We start from the raw sequence: 16766 nt of genomic DNA, 5'->3' as shown, positions 1-16766 counted from the left end.
AAATTTAGTATGTCGGTCGCATTTCTAACTTTAAAATAGCATAGATCATAAACCATGTGACAAGTCGTGTTAATAGGAAGCCGAGTCGCATGCAAGTGCATGTAGAAGTTCACTCTTATTTTTATTAGAGATAATTTGCACAGTGATTACCATAATTGTGTTAGTTGCACACTCACTGTGGCCTTGTTAAAATGATTGTCTGCATGACAACTTCCATGCTATAAAGCACTAGGACACACTTGAAGTAATATCTCGGACTATCAAATGGTGTAAACATCAAGAAGACCACTCAACCCTATCCTTTCGCTCCAGCGACGTGCCCCGCGCGCGCGTCACGGGAGAGACCCTAGCGCCGCCGACGGGCTTCCCCTCCTCTCCCTCGCCGCCGCCAACGAGGGTGCGCCGGGCGAAGCCTGGTAGGCGCCGGCGGCGGCAGGGCTGCCTTGTCTCCTCGGCGCGGGTCGAGGCTGCCGCCTGAGATGCGGCGCTGGCGGCGGGCGCGGCAGCGCGGGGGCGAGCTGGAGCCTACTGGCGGCAGCGTGACTGACGCAGCGGTGGTGGGCGTGCCTTGGTCGTCAGAGTCAGCAAGGTCGAGGCCGGATCTGGGGCCTGATGGCGCGGGCTGAGGGAGGCACGGGCTGCTGGTCTCTGCCCCCGCCATGGCCACGGCGGGTGGTGGTGCGACGCGGCAGCTGTTGGCCGGTGGGCGGGCTGGCCGGATCCGAAGCATCGGCGGCTGGACGACGGCGGGCCGCGCAGACCGGTTCCTCAGTGAGCTTCCTTCGCGATTGGTGGCGGCCCTTGGGATCTCTCCTTGCCGGCGGGCGGGTGTATGTTGGTGGCCTCGTGTGGAGCTGCGGTCGCCGCCGAGGTGGGGCGACACCGAGTTGTCCGGTGGGGAGGCAGGCTGGAGGCCGGGCCGGGAGGCGCCGACGAGCCCGGGCCACCCGTCGCTGGCACAGGGGTGTGCCGGCCCAGATGCGTGCGCTCCCCCTCCTCCCCCGTTCCCCGGCCATGTGTGGGCTGACGCTACTCCGGCGTTGTTCGAGGTGAGACGTATGCCGCGATTTATTCGGTCGGATGCGTCCTTTGGCCCAAAGCCGATCACTTTGGTCGGTATTGGGGGTGTCTGAATGCATGGCAGCGGCCCCGGTGGCGGGAGGCTCGACGTTCGTGGGCGGGACTTGTGCCTCGGGTGTGGGCGAGCGGCCAGGGCCACATGGGTGGGTATTCGCTGGTGGTTGACGAAGCTAGGTGCATCGGAGGGGTGGGCATGCCGGGGTACATCACCTGCCCGATCTTGTATTGGTGAAAGTGCAACTATCCCTGGGTGGTTTTGGTAATTCCTAACAACATATAGCTCATTGAGCTAATGCTATTTCAAGATAAATATTTCAGGAAAGCTAAATGATTGGCATGGCATGGATTAGAAAAGTGGACCCCTCAAAATGCTAAGGACAAAACGATTGGCTCAAGCTCAAAGCACAAGACTCTACATTTTTCATTTTAGTGATCCAAGATCACATTGAGTCCATAGGAAAAGCCAATACTATTAAGAGGGGATGAGGTGCTGCTTAATGAGGTTCTTGCTCAAAATGCTTAGTGATATGCTCCAAAGCCCTCAACTACTTTCTCATATCCACATATGTCCCAAACCAAAAGTCAAACTCGGCCCCACCGGAACTTTCTATCCGGCACCACCGAGTTCACTTGACATAGCCACTGCCAGAAACCCTAGTCTTTTCGGTCTCACCGATAGGGATCTCGGTCTCACCGAGATGGGATTGTAATCTCTCTGTTTCCCTTCGTAACGTTTCGGTCAAACCGAGATGAGCGATTGGTCCCACCGAGATTGCAATGCAAACTCTCTGTTTCCCTTTCGTAACGTTTCGGCCCAACCGAGATGAGCGAATCGGTCCCACCGAGTTTGCCTGACCAACTCTCTGTTTGTCTATTACCAAAATCGGTCCCACCGAGTTTGTGTAATCGGTCTCACCTAGATTACGTTATACCCTAACCCTAACGAAATCGGTCTTACCGAGTTGACATGTCGGTCCCACCGAAAACCCTAACGGTCACATTATGAACCAAATCGGTCCGACCGAGTTTCATGATTCGGTCCCACCGAGTTTGGTAACTTGTGTTTAACATTTAGATTTTGTGTGGAGGCTATATATACCCCTCCACCCACTCTTCATTCGTGGAGAGAGCCATCAGAACATGCCTACACTTCCAACATATATTTTCTGAGAGAGAACCACCTACACTTGTGTTGAGGTCAAGATATTCCATTCCAACCACATAAATCTTGATCTCTAGCCTTCCCCAAGTTGCTTTCCACTCAAATCATCTTTCCACCAAATCCAATCCTATGAGAGAGAGTTGAGTGTTGGGGAGACTATCATTTGAAGCACAAGAGCAAGGAGTTCATCATCAACACACCATTTGTTACCTCTAGGCAAGTCCTTCGTGGGTGACGGCCATGGTGGGATAGACAAGGTTGCTTCTTCGTGGACCCTTCATGGGTGGAGCCCTCCGTGGACTCGCGCAACCATTACCCTTCATGGGTTGAAGTCTCCATCAACGTGGATGTACGATAGCACCACCTATCAGAACCACGGATAAAAAATCTCTGTGTCAACACTGCGTTTGGTCCCTCAAACTCCTCCCTTTACCTTCATATGCAATTGTTTTACATTCCGCTGCTACACTCTTAGAATTGCATGTATAGGTTGATTGCATGACTTGTGCTAAGTTGCTAAAATCTGCAAAGACTTAAAATTGGGAAAAGGCTAGATTTTTATTTGGTCAAGTAGTCTAATCACCCCCCCTCTAGACATACTTTCGATCCTACAAGTGGTATCAGAGCTTTGGTCTCCATTTGCTTTGATTTCCATAGCTTTTGGTGGTCATAGCCTTGGTTTCACAACCTAGGAGAGTATGGCGTCTAGCGAGGGAAATTACCACCGTAGAGGTCCTTACTTTGATGGTACAAATTTTGCTAGTTGGAAGCATAAGATGAAAATGCATATTCTTGGACATAACCCCGCCGTTTGGGCTATTGTGTGTATTGGCTTGCAAGGTGAATTTTTTGATGGGAGAGAACCGAACCGTGAAGCTACCGCGGAAGAGTTGAAGATGCTGCAATACAATGCTCAAGCTTGTGATATTCTCTTCAACGGATTGTGCCCCGAGGAATTCAACAAAATCAGCCATCTTGAGAATGCAAAGGAAATTTGGGATACTTTGATTGATATGCACGAAGGTACCGACTCCGTCAAGGAATCCAAATTAGGTGTGCTTCAAAGTCAACTTGACAAGTTCAAAATGAAGGATGGTGAAGGCGTCGCTGAAATGTACTCTAGGCTTGCTCTCATCACAAATGAGATTGCCGGCTTAGGAAGTGAAAAGATGACCAATAGATTCATCATCAATAAGATCCTAAGAGCCTTGGATGGAAAATATGATACCGTGTGCACATTGATCCAAATGATGCCCAACTACAAAGATCTTAAGCTAACGGAAGTCATTGGAAGAATTGTTGCTCATGAGATGTCACTTAAGGATAAGGAAGAGCTTCACAACAAGTCATGTGGTGCTTACAAAGCCTCATGTGATGCCCCCACATCATCAAATGAGAAGCAAACCTTCAATGAAGAATTGAGCCTAATGGTGAAGAACTTTAACAAGTTCTACAAGAGTAGAAGCAAGGAAAGAAGTTCCAAGTCAAGGTCCTACAATGACAAAAGATCTTCTAGTCGTGAGCATAACTGCTACAATTGTGGAAGACCCGGACACTATTCCAATGAGTGTACGGCTCCCTACAAAAGAAGAGAAGATTCTCCCAAGAGAAGGATTAGGAGAGAAGAATCACCATCAAGAGAGAGGAGGAGTAGAGATGATCGTTATGAACGAAGACCCTCTCGAAGAAGCAAGGATTCGGAGAGGAAGGACAAGTCATCAAGGAGCTACACAAAACGAAGACATCAAGCTCATGTGGGTGAGTGGGTATCCGGCTCCGACTCCGACCATCACTCCGAAATAAGTTATCACTCCGACTCCGAATATACTCAAGATGAAGGTGTTGCCGGACTAGCACTTGTGACAACCAACTCCTACGACATATTTGACCCACCAAATGAAGGAATTGGAAGATGCTTCATGGCTAAAGGTCCAAAGGTAACACACCCCGAGTATGTTGATTTCAATAGTGATGAAGATGATTTGCTAGGAGATGATGATTTACTTGTTGACAACTCTAGTTATGAAAACTATGATGAACTTGCTATTAATCATGCTAATCAAGATAAAACGAATGACGATGATAAGAAGGAGATTGAGCGTCTAACTAAAGAACTAAACACTCTTAAGTTAGCTCATGAGACTACCTTGGAAGATCATCGAGAACTTTTAAAGACTCATGAGAAGCTACGCTTTGAAAAGCTCAACCTTGAGCAGGAGCACGAGTTCTTAAAAGCAATCAATGATGATCTTCGCAAGAAAAGTTCTTCTTACATTGCCAAGCGTTTACTCGTGTCTACTTACATGCCACAAGTTAAATCTAGCAACAAGAACAAGAAAGATTCTTCATCTAGTAGTAACAACAATCATGCTAAATCAAATATTGTTGCTTCTTGTAGTTCTCTTGATTCCACTAGTGATTCTCTTAGCCAAGTTACACTTGAGCAAGAAAATAGCTTATTGAAGGGAATTATAGAGAAAGGTGTTTACAAGAGCCTTGCCGGAAGTAAGCAATTTGAGGAAATTGTACGCAAGCAAGGAAGGCACCGGAAGAATCAAGGTGTTGGTTTTGAACGAAAGTTCAATGCCAATGGAGTTGAGTGGGAAGAAGATCAATACCCCAAGACGAAGTTTGTTTCTCAACAAGAGAAGTATGATCCTACTTCTTTCAAAGGAACACAAGCTCAAGATGATCTTCCACCACAAGACCACAAGCTAAAAGGCAAGGACAAGCTTCAAGAGGAAATTGATGCATTTGAGGAAGCTCCTAAGGCCTTGGTCAAGTGGGTTCCCAAGACTACATCAAGTTCTACCTCGTCAAGTACGACTACAACTCCAAGGATTCCCATCAAGATGGTGTGGATCCCTAAGAAGGAGAACTAGAGAGTTCTTGAGGGTGACTCCGCCAACGTACTTCACTCTTATCATTTTGGCAATGACAAGTGCAAACAACTTCCATATCTTGCACTAGTTCAAGGAGTCACAAACCCTCTTGTTGGTAAGACAAGGGACAAGGTAGCCTAATGCTTTCATGGACATCATCTTGTGTATACATCACTCTATGTCTATGGATATCCTTGCTTGTTCCTTGTGGGACTAACCCGTGTAGGTATTGAAAGTGCAACTCACTCCAATGGGATGCTCCGAATGATCTACATCAACATTGAGCATCCACATCTTCATTACCTACATGAAGTCATCATCGACAAAACCCAAGGTTAGTTCATCCCTCTTAGGGGGGATATCACATCTAGGGGGAGCTTTACTCTAAGAATTGAGCAAAAGCAACTCTAATGATGTGAACACAACAATGCTTTATGTAAAAGTGGTAACCCCACTTGTGCTTAAACGATGAGTATGACCTATGATCAAATGTTCTCATTTGACTCAGTCAATATACTCATATATAGATGACCTAGTCATCGCCAATTGCTTGATAGATGCTAGAGTGTTTGTGCATGCTTTGTCACATATTTCTTTTGCCATATTATTGTGTGAGCATGTTGGATGCATATTTCTCTCATTCGAGGATGATACGTCTCCAACGTATCTATAATTTTTTATTGTTCCATGCTATATTATATTCTATTTTGGACATTATTGGGCTTTATTATACACTTTTATATTATTTTTGGGACTAACCTATTAACCGGAGGCCCAGCCCAGAATTGCTATTTTTTGCCTATTTCAGAGTTTCGCAGAAAAAGAATATCAAACGGAGTCCAAACGGAATGAAACCTTCGGGAACGTGATTTTTGGAATAAACGTGATCTAGGGGACTTGGACCCTACGTCAAGAAATCAAACAGGAAGGCACGAGGTAGGGGGGTGCGCCTACCCCCCCAGGCGCGCCCTCCACCCTCGTGGGCCCCCTGTTGCTCCACCGACGTACTCCTTCCTCCTATATATACCTACGTACCCCCAAACTACCAGATACAGAGCCAAAAACCTAATTCCACCGCCGCAACCTTCTGTACCCATGAGATCCCATCTTGGGGCCTGTTCCGGAGCTCGGCCGGAGGCGGCATCGATCACGGAGGGCTTCTACATCAACACCATAGCCTCTCCGATGATGTGTGAGTAGTTTACTTCAGACCTTCGGGTCCATAGTTATTAGCTAGATGGCTTCTTCTCTCTTTTTTGATCTCAATACAATGTTCTCCCCCTCTCTCGTGGAGATCTATTCGATGTAATCTTCTTTTGCTGTGTGTTTGTTGAGACCGATGGATTGTGGGTTTATGATCAAGTTTATCTATGAACAATATTTGAATCTTCTCTGAATTATTTTATGTATGATTGGTTATCTTTGCAAGTCTCTTCGAATTATCAGTTTGGTTTGGCCTACTAGATTGATCTTTCTTGCAATGGGAGAAGTGCTTAGCTTTGGGTTCAATCTTGTGGTGTCCTTTCCCAGTGACAGTAGGGGCAGCAAGGTACGTATTGTATTGTTGCCATCGAGGATAACAAGATGGGGTTTATATCATATTGCATGAGTTTATCCCTCTACATCATGTCATCTTACTTAAAGCATTACTCTGTTCAGCCGAAGGGTGCCACGTGGTACGCGGGCGGCGAGCGGCCGGCCCGCAACCCGGCGTGCGCACCAACCGACTCCCGCCTTCAGACTTCAAAATCTCGCCAAGACGGTGTACCCAACCGAAGCCGGCTCCTAGCTGCTGACTCTTCAAGATAGGAAGCTGACCGAGCTTCTCGTCCTCTTCTCAGCCTCGAAGCCCAACCAGCTTCGGGGACTACTGTCGGAGTAAATGGCCACGGGTAGCCATTCCGACTCCCCCTGGCTCTCTGAAAAATTATCAGGCCGATTGGGCCTTCAAGTATCCAAAACACAGGTCCGCCTTCCCCTGGTCGGCTATCTCACAGGCCGACTACCGGAAGGCGACCCGCCCTCCAAAACCTTCCCGAAGATAACCATAAGATGGCCGACTCCCAGAAGCCGACCATAAGATGGCCGACTCCCAGAAGCCGGCCATAAGTAGACCGACTCCCAGAAGCTGGCCACAAGAAGACCGACTCCCGGAAGCCGGCCAGGACTGCACCCACCAGGGCTGCACCCACATAACGGTGATGAGACGGGGCGTGGCTACAGTACAACCTGCCACCCCCCGAATCCTGGAGCACGCGTGGCCACAGTACGCCGTACGGGTCGGCCATCCCCCGTCCGGCGCGGCACTGTTGCCATGTTGTCCATGACACCCCACGACAGGTGCTAGTACGGCCCGCGGGCGGCGGGCCCCTTCAGCCAGAGAGATGCTCGAAGGCGGCCAAGCCTCCTCCAGTCGGCCTGGGGCATAGCCGGCTCCCAACAGCCGGCTATTCCCCATCCTCGAAGTATGTGCATCATTAAGGAGACAAGACGAGGTAAGGCTACAGTGAGAGCCCGCAAGGCGGCGGCACTGTGGCCATGCTTACCTCGACAAAGCCCTCGTCATCAGAGGCAAGGCTACAGTAACCAGCCACCGACAAGACCCCCAGGCGGTGTGGCCGGCCTGTCGGCCATAAGGCCGGCAGCCGGCGGGACCCACCAGTCGGCGGGCCCCAGCGGTCGGCGGAGAAGCCGGCGAATACAGACCCTGACGGCTAGGACCCGTGTCCAGCCGGATTACCATTGTATCTCTAGGGGGTAGGCCTATATAAACCCCCCAGGGCACCCATGCAAAGGGTTGATCTGGAAGATAGTTTTAGCCACCACGTAGAGGGAAGAGGAGAGCTAGCCTTGCCTTTCTTCCTCCTCTAGCCAAACAGCTCAAGGAGCACTTGTAGCTACTTGTGTTGATCTAGTGATCATGCGGAGACCCCGCAGAGCAGGACTAGGGGTGTTATCTCCACGGAGAGCCCCGAACCTGGGTAAGATTCGCCGGCGTGCATGTCTTCGCCTTATCCTGTTTCTAGGCACCGGCGATGTCTTACTGGCTCCCACAATGATAAGCCACCCGTTGGCATATGTCGCACCTACCACCCGACATTTGGCGCCCACCGTGGGGCCAGGTGCACAGTCATCCGGAGACCTGTTCTGGACGGGAACCCTTTTCCTCCCCCGCGAGCGTAGCCAGCCCGCTACGCCCGATGGCGCTTGCCCTGACGCGCTGCAAGGCGTCGACGACGCCTGCGCGGCGAGCTGCCTCGCCGATCTTCTTGGCGAGGCTTGCATCTCCGATGAACCTGCGTCCGACGCGGGCACAGACTGCCCCGAGAGCCGCCTCGTCAGCCTCCTCGACCATCTTCACGTCTCCAGCGAGCTTGCTGTGGACTTGGAGTCGGTCGGCTCCACCGACCCGATGCTTGTCGACTCCGACACGGCATCGCTTGACGCAATCCCCACCAACGTGGTGATCATCGACGACCCTCTCCCTCGAGCCGACAGTGGCAGCAGCGCTGTCACTGAGGTGCTGGTCATCAGCCATGGCGCCGCTTCGGGCGAGAATGCCCACGACGCCCTACAAGCGGCGCTGCAGGACTTGTCCGTCCCCATCCGGCCGATGCCGACGCCGAGACTCTGGAGGCACGCCGCCTCGCCCTCATTGCGGAGGGCCAGAAGATAGCATGCATGAGACGCCTCACTGAGGCTCACCAGCGTGAAGTCGACCGCGCCGCCTTTGGTACGCCGCCTCCTGGCGGGCCGAGCCAAGCAGGCCTCGTCAAGAAGCGCGGCGCGTCCATCGCCAGCATGCTGGGAGCAGACCGCCCAGTCTACGCCACGCCACTCGAGAACCTGCGTGCCGCTCAGGCGGCCGTAGACGAGCTGAACGGGCTGGGGGCTGATGAGCTCCCCTACATGACTAGACGCATCCAGCAGCTGATCGACGCGGCCGCAGAACGGCATGAAGCCGGCGCCCGCACCGAAAGTCCTCCCCCACGCCGAGAGCACTCCGCGACATCCCGGACGCCGACTGCAAGCGGCGCCCGCGCAAGAAAAGACAAGGAGCCGGCTGCTAGCCGCAGTCGGACTCGGGTCACCATTGAGCGCGACGCAGAAGGCCGCCCCCGAGCGGTGGAACGACAAGGCAATCCGCCTCCCCCCCGCCTCGTGGGGAGAGATATCCCACCCCGCCACCTGTCACGCATCCGACTCCCGGCGGCCGACTAGGCCACCACGAAGGAGTCGGCGAGAATGATGCCCGCCACCGGATCAACTGCCTAGCGCGATCCCTGGCGCTAGAAGAAGAAGATGATGTCGGCCCGCCTTGCTTTGGCCCCCACATCCGCGACGAGCCCTTCCCCAAAGGGTTCTCACTCCCAAGAGACACGCCAAAATACAACGGCTCCGTGAAGCCGGAAGATTGGCTGATCGACTACTCTACCGCAGTCAGCATAGCAAACGGCAATAGGCGCGTTGCCGTGAAGTACGTCCCTCTCATGCTTCAAGGCACGGCATGCACCTGGCTGAACAGCCTCAAGCCCTATAGCGTCAACAGCTGGCTAGACTTCACGGAAGTCTTCGTCCGCAACTTCACCAGCACATACAAGCGGCCTCCCAAGCCCCGCCAGCTCTCCTTATGCGTCCAAGGGCCCAGCGAATCGACTCGCGACTACCTCACGCGTTGGGCCGAGCTCCGCAACTCCTGCGAGGGGGTGCACGAGGTTCAAGCCATAGAGTACTTCACCGCCGGGTGCCGAGAGGGCACCCTCCTCAAGCACCGACTCCTCTGCGATGAGCCGACTACCCTCGACGAGCTGCTGATCATAGCAGACAAGTACGCCACGGCCGACTCCTCAATGAAGACCGAGCTCCGAGTGGACGCATCTGGAAAGGTGCTCGCTCCGGCTCCCAAGACGCCGGCTGGTGACTCCAACCAACGCCCCTACCAGAATGACCACAAGCGCAAAGCCCCTATGCTGCCTTCCACCAGTCGGCAAGTAGCCACCGTCGAAGACGAACAGCCCGAAGAGCGGCCCGCGCCCAAGAAGAAGGGCGGCAGGCCGGCTTGGCAGCCGGCCTTCGCCTACGAGCAAACTCTTGATGCCCCTGCAAGTTCCACAGCGGCGCGAAGCCGTCCAACCACACGACCCGGAGGTGCCATTGGCTCACGCGGATCTCCAAGGGCGAAGGGCTGCTGCCGCCTCCACCTCCTGGCCCGCCGCCTCCAGCCCCTCAGCAGCCGGCTGTTCGACCAGCAGTCAGAGCCATTCAAGATGAGTTCCCAGATGAGCACGCCACCTACGTCGTTTTCACGAGCCAAATTGACGACAAGCGCAGTCGGCGCCGACAGCACCAAGAAGTCAACGCGGTCGCCTCCAGCAACCCCGAGTTCATGCATTGGTCTGAGAAGCCTATCAGCTGGAGCCGGGCCGATCACCCAGAGGTGATGCCGTCTCCCGGCTCTTATGCATTGGTGTTGGACGCCACCCTCGCGACAGAAAGGCGAGCTGCCCGTTTCTCCCATGTGCTGATTGATGGTGGAAGCAGCATACTGTACCGCGACACCATGGAGAAGTTGAACATCAAGGCGAAGCAACTCATGCCAAGCCGGACCGTGTTCTATGGCATCGTCCCCGGCTTGTCCTGTTCCCTAATCGGCAAGATCAAGATGGATGTTCTCTTCGGAGACAAGGATCACTTTCGCCGAGAAGCGATCTGGTTTGAAGTAGTGGATCTAGAGAGCCCTTACCACGCCTTGCTTGGCCGACCTGCCCTGGCCAAGTTCATGGCTGTGCCCCACTACGCCTACCTCAAGATGAAGATGCCGAGTTCAAAGGGGATCATCACCATAGCCGGAGACTACAAGAAGTCCACCGAGTGCGCTGCGGCCAGCAGCCGACTGGCCGAGTCCCTCATGATTGCTGAAGAGAAGAAGATGCGGGACTGAGTCGTGGCCATGGCCGGCAAGCAGCCGGCCCTGTCCCCCAACCCCAAGGAATATGATGCTCAGGGCTCTTTCCAACCGGCCAAGGAAACCAAGAAGATACCTCTGGACCCGGAGAACCCGGAGAGGTTTGCTGTCATTGGTGCAAACCTAGACAGCAAATAGGAAGGCGAGCTCGTCGACTTCCTCCGTGAGAATCGGGACATCTTTGTATGGTCCCCAAAGGACATGCCGGGTGTTCCGAAGGATTTCGCCGAGCACAAGCTACACGTCCGAGCGGACGCAAAACCAGTCAAGCAGCCTCTCCGCCGACTGTCGGAGGAGAAGAGAAGGATCGTAGGAGAAGAGATAGCCCGGCTCCTGGCAGCCGGCTTCATTATGGAGCTGTTTTTTCCAGAGTGGCTTGCCAACCCGGTCTTTGTGTTGAAGAAGAACAAGAAATGGCGTATGTGTAGAGATTACACCAGCCTCAACAAAGCCTGCCTCAAAGATCCGTTTGCCCTACCACGGATCGATCAAGTAATAGACTCCACAGCCGGATGCGAGCTGTTAAGTTTCTTGGATGCTTACTCAGGCTACCACCAGATCAAGTTGGACCCAGCCGACCGCCTGAAGACTGCCTTCATCACACCATTCGAAGCTTTCTGCTACCTGACTATGACATTCAGCTTGAGAAATGCCGGTGCCACTTTTCAGCGTTGCATGCAGAAATGCCTCCTCAAGCAACTCGGCAGAAATGCCCACGTCTATGTAGACGATATTGTGGTGAAGACGGAGAAGCGTGGCACCCTGCTGGAAGACCTCAGAGAAACATTTGCCAACTTGCGCCGATTTCAGATCAAGCTCAACCCTGAGAAATGCATGTTCAGAGTACCAGCCGGCCAGCTTCTAGGCTTTTTGGTCTCCGAACGCGGCATTGAGTGCAACCCAGTGAAGATCAAGGCCATAGAGAGAATGGAGATTCCTACCAAGCTGTGAGACGTTCAGAAGTTTACTGGGTGACTGGCCTCCCTAAACCGCTTTATCAGCCGGCTAGGGGAGAAAGCCCTCCCCCTGTACCGACTCATGAAGAAGTCCACCCACTTCGAGTGGAACGACCAAGCAGACCAAGCTTTCCACGAGTTGAAGAAGATGCTGACCACACCGCCTGTCCTGGCAGCGCCGACTGAGAAAGAGCCCATGCTCCTTTACATTGCAGCAACTAGCCGAGTGGTCAGTACAGTCATCGTGGTCCAGCGCCAGAAGAAGGCCGAGCTCAGTTAGTCCAGAGGCCGGTATATTATTCGAGCGAAGTACTGTCCACCTCGAAGCAAAACTACCCGCATTACCAGAAGATGTGCTATGGAGTGTACTTCGCCGCCAAGAAGCTGAAGCCCTACTTTCAAGAGCATCCCATCACGGTTGTATGCACTGCCCCGTTCGCCGAGATCATAGGCAGTCGGGATGCATCTGGCCGGGTGGCTAAGTGGGCCATTGCGCTGGCCCCTTACACGATCTTCTACCAGCCCCGCACCGCCATCAAGTCCCAAGCATTGGCTGACTTCCTTGTCGACTGGGCCAAGACCCAGTACCTACCGCCGGCTCCCGACTCCACTCATTGGCGGATGCACTTCGACGGATCCAAGATGCGCACCGGCTTGGGAGCCGGCATCGTCCTCATCTCTCCCAAGGGCGACAAGCTCAGATACACATTGCAAATTCATTTTGCCGCCTCCAACAATGTGGCCGAGTACGAGGCGCTCATACACGGGCTCCGGCTAGCCAAAGAACTCGGCATACGCCGGATCCTGTGTTATGGCGACTCAGATTTGGTGGTCCAGCAGTCATCTGGCGACTGGGACGCCAAGGACGCAAACATGGCGAGCTATCGATTCCTCGTCCAGCAAATCAGCGGATACTTTGAAGGGTGCAAGTTCCTCCACGTGCCACGGGCCGACAACGAGCAAGCAGATGCCCTGGCACGGATCGGCTCCACCCGACAAGCTATACCAACCGGCGTCTCTCTCCAGCGCCTCCTCAAACCGTCTGTCAAGCCGTCTCCATAATCGTACTCCATCTTCGTACCGCCTGCCCCTGATGCAGTCGAATCCGACTTGGGGAACCCAGCAGGCGGCTCGGGGACTTCGACAAGCGGCTCGGGGACTGCCGTAGTCGCACCCGGCTCGGGGACTTCGGAACCCGGCCCGGGGACTGCAGCAGTCGGCCCGGGGACTGCAACGACACAACAGGCGGTGGTCAACTCCAACTCTTCGCCACCCAACCCACCCACCCGGGTCACAGTAGCCGTACTGACAACAGAAGAAGTCACAGCTCCATCATGGGCCCAGCCCATCCTCAACTTCCTAGTAAACAGAGAGCTGCCAACTGATGAGATCTCGGCAAGACTAGTTCAACGCCGAGCCGGAGCATACGCAATAATAAACAGAGAACTTGTTAAGCGTAGCGTCACTGGAGTCTTCCAGCGTTGCGTCGAGCCAGAGAAGGGCATAGCAATCGAAGACGCCAAGGAATTAGTCAAATGCTGCAAAGGATGCTAAGTCTTCAGCTCCAAGCAAACCTGCCGGCTTCTGCACTCAAGACCATCCCCCTCACCTGGCCCTTTACCGTTTGGGGGCTGGACATGGTGGGCCCATTCAAGACAGCCCACGGCGGCATGACACATCTGCTTGTCGCCGTGGACAAATTCACCAAGTGGATTGAAGCGAAGCCAATCAAGAAGCTGAACGGGCCGACTGCCGTGACATTCATCGCAGATATCACCACTCGGTATGGTATACCACACAGCATCATCACCGACAACGGCACGAATTTTGCCAAGGGAGCACTGGCACGTTTCTGCGCAACACAGGGCATCCGACTGGACTTAGCGTCCGTTGCCCACCCGCAGTCAAACGGCCAGGTCGAGCGAGCCAACGGCCTCATCCTCTACGGCATCAAGCCCCGACTGGTTGTACCACTAGAGCGTTCGGCCGGCTGCTGGCTCGATGAGCTGCCGGCTGTCCTCTGGAGTCTACGTACTACCCCGAACAAGTCAACCGGCTTCACTCCTTTCTTCCTTGTATATGGTGCTGAGGCTGCCATCCCAACTGACATCGAGTTCGACTCGCCTCGGGTCACCATGTACACGGAGGCGGAGACCAAGGAAGCGCGAGAAGACGGTGTCGACCTGCTGGAAGAGGGCCAGCTGTTAGCACTCAGCCGGTCCGCCATCTACCAGCAGGGTTTGCGCCGCTACCACAACCAGAAGGTCAAGCCAAGATCCTTCCAAGAAGGCGATCTTGTGCTCCGGCTGATCCAGCGAACAGCCGGCCAGCACAAGCTCTCGGCCCCTTGGGAAGGCCCATTCGTCATCAGCAAGGCCCTAGGCAACGACTCCTACTACCTGATCGACGCACAGAAGCCGAAGGCACGCAAGAGGGACGATTCCGGCAAGGAGTCGGAACGACCATGGAACGCCAATCTCCTGAGAAGATTTTATAGTGAAAAGCAGTATGTATCATGCTACCTTTTTGTATTAAGTAGAAGACAACGGGCCCCCCGAGGCGCACTCGGGGACTACCCTCCTTTATCTATGAATGACGAGTGTCATACCCATGAATGTACTATTACATTTGATTTTCTATCTGGCACCGGGTTCGACTAGTCAGCCCGGGGATTGGCCGCCTTGAGTTATATTAAAAGTTCTACCTGAAGTCAGACAAGTAGTGTGCCGGCACCCGAGCCCTCTCTTATTGAAAGTCGCAGCTCGAAGAACCGACTGTCCGACTGGCAAGAGCCAAAGGCAGAAAAGGATGCCCACACGAAAAACGGCTAAGGACTAACGAACCTATATAACACAAGCCGGCCTCCCACCACACCTACCGGCTGTCAGAACAGCCGGCTGGCCGGCTTCCCAGTCACTTCGCTACAATCCAAGAAAGCTAGAGTACTTGCCCTCCCAACCGGCCAAGCACTTCTCTAGCCACAGACTGCGGAGCAGCTGTCCGGCTGGGAAGGCGGCAACCAAGGGAGGGCGGTAAAGGAAACAACCAAAGGATGAAAAGCAAGAACAGTGGGAAGCCAAACACATGCATGATTATATTTACACAAAAGCCTTCGAAAGGCCGGCACTTAACATAGTTTGAATACACCCCCAGTGGGTGGAACTGCGCAAATTTAACAAAATATTGTTCAAAAAGTAATAAAACAGGAAAGTAAAGGCGGCAGATTAGGCTAAGGGCGCAACAGGCGAGCCGGGTTGGTAGGTGGAGACGGCAGCACCGGCTGGAGGAGTGGCCGGCTGGCGAGTCTCGGTTTGATCATCGCCGGCTGCAGGCGGTGCGCTCGCACGCGCCTTGTTGCTGGAGGCACGGTCAAGCTGAGGCTGGCCGGCTGCTCCACCATCTGGCACGGCGTCTTCATCATCCTCCTCCTCCTCCTCACCCTCGTCGCTGGAGTCGATCTCCTCCGCCGAGTCCTCGCCATCTGCTGGGTTCAGCCCGAACCACTCCTGCGGCTGAGCAACGCCGTTATCATCCACCTCAGGAGCAAAGGCGCTGGTGTCGGTGTAGTCGGCGATCGCCGAGGCACGCTGGATGATAGCCGGCCCCGCCGGCTCCAGCTCTGTGTCGGCCTCTGCCGCCAGGTGGCCAGCTGGTCCAAACTCAGCTCAGGATACCAGGCTTTGACGAACTCTAGCGCCCGCCTGGCGCCTGACCGAGCTGCAGAAGCCTTCCAGGCCTCGAAGCAGCCGGCCACTACCTCCAGCCAGTCGGCAGTCCGACTGGGGGTGCGGGGAATCACCTCGCCGAGCCAGAGAGCGGCCAGCACTTGCGCCCCAACACGTTGAAGCCGGCGGAGCATGCGGTGAGCCGGCTGGAGGCGGGCTTGAATCGCCAGGAGCTGTTCCTCAAGCGACCGGCGAGCGTTCGGCGCGATCTTAGCGCCAGCCTGCCTTTGCGCCTCGCGGTGGGCCTCGACGACCTGGTTGGCGGCAGTAGAGTAACCAGGGAAGTACTCTGCAGAAGAAAGAAAGAAAGAGAAAGAAGAGAAAAATACAAAGTTAGAGAATGAACCAAACGGCAAGCGGCAAGCAAGGAACGAAGAAGAAGGCGGCCTACCGTCAACCAAGTCTTCGATCTGGCCATAGCCGTTGATCAACGACTGCCTCGCCTCAGCCCAGCTCGCCGCCTCGGTCTCGTACTCGGCTTGGAGGGCGGCCTCGCTGTCCTACACCGTCTTCAGGGCCGCCTTGTGACTCTCCTCCTGGTCGTCCAGCTTCTTGACCAGGCGGTCACGCTCCTAAACCAAGGCGTCAAACTCGGCTTCCTTGGCGCGAAGGGCGGTCTGGGTCCCACCCAGCTTCTCCCTCAGGCTGGCATTGGCCTCTGCAGATATGGCAAAGAAGAAAAAAGCAATAAGAAAGAAGTCATCAGGAAAGATCCGACCCGACTGCTCAGCAGTCAGCCCGAATCTCGGGGACTACACCCAGTGGGTGTGCTGATGCGCCCCCACGTGAGATAAAAGATGAAGCACTTACTCCGGCTCTCAGTTAGATCAGCAGTCTTCTGGGTCAGCTCCCGAGCCTGGGAGTTGAAGGCAACCGCACGGAGGTTGTGGTAGTCCTGCAAGTCGGACAGAGAAGCGAATGAGAACAAGATAGGAAACAAAGTCTACCAAGAAGTTCCAAGCCGCCTGGTCAGTAGCCGACTCGGAACTCGGGGAC

The sequence above is a fragment of the Triticum aestivum genome, chromosome 2D, assembly GCF_018294505.1.
Source record: "Triticum aestivum cultivar Chinese Spring chromosome 2D, IWGSC CS RefSeq v2.1, whole genome shotgun sequence".
NCBI classification, from domain to species: Eukaryota; Viridiplantae; Streptophyta; class Magnoliopsida; order Poales; family Poaceae; genus Triticum; species Triticum aestivum.
This window is presented reverse-complemented; position numbering follows the sequence as displayed.